This window comes from Sparus aurata, chromosome 24 (assembly GCF_900880675.1).
Source record: "Sparus aurata chromosome 24, fSpaAur1.1, whole genome shotgun sequence".
NCBI classification, from domain to species: Eukaryota; Metazoa; Chordata; class Actinopteri; order Spariformes; family Sparidae; genus Sparus; species Sparus aurata.
This window is the reverse complement of record NC_044210.1, coordinates 18232253-18239550: the sequence shown is the minus strand read 5'-3', so window position 1 is coordinate 18239550 and position 7298 is coordinate 18232253.

Here is a 7298-nt window from a genome sequence, read left to right as displayed (position 1 = left end):
ATCAGAACATCTGCTATACTCCAGTATGCAGATGATGTTAAATTATACTTTACAAAAAGACAGTGACACAGTTCATCTTTAGAAACGCATCGACTGAATGCACATCGTTGTTTGGCGCCGTTTCGAGCCGCTGCTGCGGATTTGAACCCGCGCCCGTCTCTGTTGCCCTGGAAACTGCAGACGTGGCAGCAGGACGAGCTGTGCAGCTGCAGAGTGGCCATCTCATGTCGCATCTTCCCTCCGTAATCCCATAATCCTCTCCTGCCTCTACTCTCACCCCCCCGATGGGATTAGAGGCTCCTGGATCACAGCCCTCTATCCTGCACACACACACACACACACACACACACACACCTGATGGCCTACATATCCACTTCCTCCGTCCAGTTTGAGCTAATTTGGCTGCCGGGAAATCAAACCACGAGACAACAAACAGGTTTACAGGCTGATCAGAACAGACTGAGGACTAAATAAAGGTCGGCGATGAGTCACTACTAGCAACAGCTTCCTAAACATCGTAAACTGTTTGGTGTCACACTGACGCTTTAATCTTATTTATTCCAACAAAATCTGCCAACGGGTGAAGGAAACATTCACGTTCAGCTTGTAGAGTTTATATTTTCAACATAAATCGACTTGTTTTAACAGAAAAGTTCTAAATTTTAATCTTTGTTGCTTTAAGATCCAGAAACAAATTTCTCAAAAATGAGTTTTGTAGGCAGATTTGTTTCTCTATTTGATCTATTTTATCATTCAATTCTTCAATTTTTAAGTATTTTTTTCGTCTTAATTTGAAAGGGATGTTTGCAGAAGTCTGATTATACATATTACACATCTCATGACATTTCAGAGCAACACTTCTCCTTGAACAAGGAACATGTTTCTGGTTATAAAACGGAGATGCTCCCTGTAATGTTGTCAGACACTTAGAATAACAACCTCAGCCTCAGTGGGTTAACTTTGATGTCACAGTTGCCCCAAAGGATCATATTGCAGCCATGTTGCAGCAGCCAGACGTCTGCTTTGTAATCCAGCCTTGAAATTATAAAATTCATCATTCAAAGAATAAAAAAAGACTGTTGTAGTTGTCACCCTGACATCAGACTGTTTCACCTCCTGCAGGTCACTGTCTGTCACACACTTGCTGGGTCATGAGAGCCAGATTTAGCTCGTTGGCTGATTAATTGAATCAGAACACAGACAGATCACACAGCTGGAGGAAGTCCAGGAAGGAAGTGTTGTGTTTAGAGAAAAGCTCCTCCTCCGTGACCAGTTTGTGTCCGTCTCAGACCTGACGAGATGTTTTCAGGTCTGAGACAAACGTGAACGATGCCAGAAAGGTTCGACTTCAGACCAGAAGCACGATGTTGTCACAACTTTACAGTCTGCAGAAACTTATCAGCAACATTTATTCTGACGATTGAGATAATCATCCAGCTGTTTAGGGCGACTCAACACAAATGCTTCTGCCATCAAACTCTCTTAACTGTTGAAGTATACACCATTAAAAACAATCTTAGTTGGATTACAGCCATAGTTCGACTATGCTGCTCAATCAGACAACTGCAATTATCCGAGTATACATGCCGGTGAGAAAATTATTGGCCGTAGCATGTCATACCCGGTACGATAGGTGGCGCTGTGCCCATTTCAACTAGTGGTAACAGAAACACCTCCGGCTGACCTCTTTACGTCACCAGCAACAACAAACTGCCTCGGCATTCCAGAAAGATGGCGTATGAAGAGCGAGATTTTCGTATATGGTGTACATGATAATTACACAAACTAGATGCACAATGGTGCTCTTTCTTGCGGTTATTTCGGAGGAAAGACGCCGCCGCCGTCCTTCTACTTCCGGCTCACGGCCCCAGGAAAGAAATCTCGCGCCTGTGCAGAACGCAAAATCTGATCCAATCTGATGGAACGTATACATGCAGGAATAATACTCTATCAATCAAATAATCTAGGTGCTTTAATCCGACTATGAGAAATCTAAAACGCACTGACTGTTGCTGCTGAAAATCTATCTGATGTGACTCAGGCACAAATGTTCACACATGAGGAAATGTTTTAGTTTGGTTTGCCAACTTCACCGTACCGTAATTAGCGACAGGTGACTAAATGAAACGCACCAATACAACAGCAGCAACATTTCATTGTGAAACCATTACAGATATTCCAAAATGTTCGGGTTGATCCTTTTTGCTGATTAGGAGGAGCTTGAAACAAGATTCACTTCCTAATTTCCCATCATCATCAACCCGTCCATCTATACGCTGTCTGTAACGTACAGCATCCGTCTAACTCCAGTAAAGAAAGTCATCAGACGCAGCATTAGAGACGTCTTCTCCAGTGTTTTGACAGTCCTCCACTGAGCGCCCAGTGTGTCAGCGACCACACACAGCTAATCTTCCCCCTGCACACACAAAAACAGCTCCCGACAACCACAACACCATATGGTGAACACTAAGCCCCCGTCAGGTCATAACAGCAACGCTTCAAACTCTCAGAGCGGCTGGCACGTCGCAGGCCGACTTCACTGGAGCTGCCAGAGGGGATTACTGATGTCGAAGAAGCGAAAAGTGTAGAGTTGTGAATGCGAGACGTTTACGTAGCAGGGGCCAGATAAATAACAAGTGAGTGAGAAAAAGAAAATCTGTGTCGGAGCTGATTACAAACTGAATAATTACAGCGGCAGATTCATTAAACCGAAGCTGAAATACAAATTAAATTAGCAGCCAGAAGCTTCTCAGTTTGGCTGAAAATGGCCCCAGAACACAGGAAGTCAGCAGGAGTATGTCAGCATCTCGCTCAAGGACGCGTGGACGCCTTCGTCCATCTCATCCGGATCGAAGCGCTGACCTTTCGGCGACAGGAAGTGCCCTCCGTCCTATTCTGATGTAAGCGTGTGAACAGCTGTCATGGCGAGGACTTGGAAACAGAGACGAGGGAGCTCATTATGATAATAGGCCGGGGAGCTTCTCAACAAGATTAAAAACAATTTGATTAACCCGTCTGTCACTCACCCAGCGCCCTCTTTCCTCTTTGAAACCCTGCGAGTGAAATCACAGTGACCACAGAAGAAGAAATCTCCTGTTCCGAGACTTAGAGAGTGACTTCGTATCCTCAAAATCTTTCCTTGAAATCTCAGTTTTGCTTTGCTTTTTCTTTCTTCACAGTACTCACACTGACATCTTAATGTAACAGTAACTCAGTGATGTTTAACGGCTACGCTAACACCTTCGTCCTCCCTCACTCTAATCCCCATTTATCTCACACCTGCTCGCTGAGCTCGCCTAAATGTTTTTCGGCCTTCGTTTGCCCGAGCTCCTCCCCCATCGATCATAATTATCAGCCATGATTGATGACTCCGCAGAGGAAACAAGACACCCACTTTATGAGGCCGGTCACTTTCAATGTAACTTGAAGTGTGTGTGAGTGTGTGTGGCTGAAGAGATGGACGGCCTCCTGAAGTCATATATATCTCTCGGGTGAGTGGGTGAAGCATGGAAACCCATCTGAAGGCCAAATGAGAATTAAAGCTCCATAAAAAGGTTAAATGGCTGTTTCACCTTGGGATTAAAGACCGTATACACAGAGGGAGTGAGCTGCACAGCTGATGTATAGAGATGTTAGCACTCAAAGATAGCAGTTAATCAAGCGAGACGTTCAACAAATAGAGCGAGAGGTTGTGAGGTTTTAATCCTGGTTCCAGTTGGATGGTGGTGAGTTACACATCAGTCAAGTTCCTCCACAACAAACTGGAACATCTGTACAGAGACCTGTCTCCACCTCAACATCTGTACAGAGACCTGTCTCCACCTCAACATCTGTACAGAGACCTGTCTCCACCTCAACATCTGTACAGAGACCTGTCTCCACCTCAACATCCAGAACATCTGTACAGAGACCTGTCTCCACCTCAACATCCAGAACATCTGTACAGAGACCTGTCTCCACCTCAACATCTGTACAGAGACCTGTCTCCACCTCAACATCAACATCTGTACAGAGACCTGTCTCCACCTCAACATCTGTACAGAGACCTGTCTCCACCTCAACATCAACATCTGTACAGAGACCTGTCTCCACCTCAACATCAACATCTGTACAGAGACCTGTCTCCACCTCAACATCCAGAACATCTGTATAGAGACCTGTCTCCACCTCAACATCTGTACAGAGACCTGTCTCCACCTCAACATCTGTACAGAGACCTGTCTCCACCTCAGCATCAACATCTGTACAGAGACCTGTCTCCACCTCAACATCAACATCTGTACAGAGACCTGTCTCCACCTCAACATCCAGAACATCTGTATAGAGACCTGTCTCCACCTCAACATCTGTACAGAGACCTGTCTCCACCTCAACATCTGTACAGAGACCTGTCTCCACCTCAGCATCAACATCTGTACAGAGACCTGTCTCCACCTCAACATCAACATCTGTACAGAGACCTGTCTCCACCTCAACATCAGGAACATCTGTACAGAGACCTGTCTCCACCTCAACATCAACATCTGTACAGAGACCTGTCTCCACCTCAACATCAGGAACATCTGTACAGAGACCTGTCTCCACCTCAACATCCAGAACATCTGTACAGAGACCTGTCTTAACCTCAGCATCAACATCTGTACAGAGACCTGTCTCCACCTCAACATCAACATCTGTACAGAGACCTATCTCCACCACAACATCCAGAACATCTTTACCTTTATCCTAAACTACCTGTGAAAACAAATTTCCCTCTGGAACTATGAAGTCTATGAGAGACGTCTTTGCTAAACGTTGGCAGCTTTATTATTAAAGGATCTTTTTCTTTTACTTTCTTTATTTCAGTAGAAATATGCACAGTAGTGAGCAGTGGGGCACAAATACGTTTTTGATCTTATTTGAATTGTTCCATGAATTAAATATATGATGTTTTTCAGTTTAAATATGAGACAAGCACAAATAATCCAGAGCTTGACTTTGACGACTGAGTTTTTAAGAGCGTTTTTTATAAATGCAGAACGTATCTGTCAAATATATTATAACGGCTCCATGTTAAATGGCAATTACAAGGTTATTCGAATCATTTTCTGGAGGTTTGCAGTTTGAATTGAGGGAGCTGTTAAATATTTGACCCCATCCATAACAGACATCCTTCATTTTCATCTTACAAGATGGATTTGTATAATTTGAAGCTGCTGCCAAGACACTGTACGTCCATTTCTAAAGAGAGGACATCATTACCCTCCGCTGATCATCCTGTATCTGGTCTGGGTGTCCTTGAGCGAAACTCTAAATCCCTCCTGCTCGCCCTCTTTGCAAGTTTCTCCAGATAATAGCAGCAGGAGGTGAATGCTGTGTGGATGCGGTTGGTGTAGACAGGATCCAGGGAATAAAATGGTAATCATTTAGTAACCAGGGATTTGAGGATTTAAGGATTTAAAGGCTGCCCTTCATGAAGTAGCATCATTTGGTTACATCATGTTATCAGAGAGGATTTCTATGTTTTTCAAACGGGAGACGGAAGACAGGATTATAAATAAAATGCCGACAAGGACAATTTAAAAACACAAGAAATGATGAATAAAAGGCTGTGAATATTCAGCTTGTCCATAAAACTGAGGATTAGTGATTTACACTTTGCTTAAATGCAAATGTGATGAATTTATCACCCGGTATTCACACCAAATCCTTAAAAAGTGCTGCCTCAGGTCAGAAGAGGCTGCAGGTTTCAGGTGTGTGTGTTTGCCTGAAGATACAGCCGGTTAATCCGCGGCGTCTCCCCGCTGCTGCAACTGAAGGGAAGTGATGAATACGTAATTTTGCGTGAACAGGTCGAGGATCCTCAAGTGTGGAGATGTAGTGAACGGACAGATGGAGGCGAGAGAGAGAGAGAAGTGGCTGGGGGGAAGAAGAGATAGAAGAATACTGCTGGAGGAAGATGAAAGCTCCTGTTCTCTCAGCAGAAAATACAGATTCCCTGCATTTTTATACTGAACACGACTTTAAGCAGAACTCTGCACCAAAACACAGATTACTGTGACTTTATTGTACTTTAAGGTAGTTTTTGTATCGTCCCTAATGTGAGGTGTAGCTGGTTTTTGTCTGAGATGTTCCGACTTTCCACGATAAATAACCAGTTTGAGTTGCCAATAAAACTAAAAATAATGTTTTGACTCCTCGGGAAAATGAAAAGTACGATGCCTGGAAATGTCGTCAGATTCTACTTCCTACAGATTCTCTCTTTAAGTTAAATGTTGAATTGCATTGAGGTGTGACTCCCTTTACTTCTGAACAAGATCTGCCACAGTTCTCACCTTCTCTGCTGGTATTTTAAGTATTTGGAACAAATTCTCGGCCACCGCATTATAAGGAATTCCTCGTTTTTGCATTCAGACAGAATCTGAAATAAACCAAATTCCTGGAGTCTCTTCCCAGAACCAACCTGGCTGTCAAGCAGACGCTCGGTTATTCTGATGCAAAGCGAGCCGGGCTGATAGCGAGGCTTCTTGATAAAGCAGTGAATGGAAAGAATCCTTTTCAGGTCCCACAGTTCCCATTCAGCCCGGCTGAATAGACGCGTCGAATCCAGTCTGAGCCTCTAATAAGAGCTGAACTTCGGGGCAGCAACGGCCTCTTCTGAGTGAGACGTGTTCAACGGAATAACATTTACCTCTTTGTACAGACAGTTCTTTGTGTTTCTGACTCTATGAAAGATTTTAGGCTTTACTCTTTGTCTTAAACGTCTTTAAATCTGCTTAATTTACAAGCATTAGGATGCAAACTGCTGTTCTGTCATTCTGTTTAACATATATGCAAAGTTTCTTGGAGGAAATGTTGACGATTATGATAATCAACGTGACAAATCTGATGGTGGATTGAGAGAGAGTTTGTGAAGCTGTGCGATCTAAAGTTCAACCCTTATCTCATCAGTTACTGGATGATATTTGGTACAAACATTCATGATTCTCAGAGGATGAGTCCGACTAACTCAGCTGTTGCCACAAATACAAGCACGGCCCAAAATGTCTGAAGGTCTCCTGAAAAACATTTGCCTTTGTCTCCACATGAGCAGCCGGAACTGTCTCTGTCTTCTTATTGTTTTGGAGCAAATAAACAATAATAACATAAATAAAGACGTGAGTGAATAATTTGCGGTGCAGCACTGCATTGTGAGTAATAAAACTTCAGCCTCTTTGATTTAGCTGGCCGTCTCCTCCTTTGATTTAGCCTGAGACGGTGGAAACACGTGGACGTCCAGAGGTGACCCGGACCTGCTGAGTGGTTATCAGAGCCCCGCG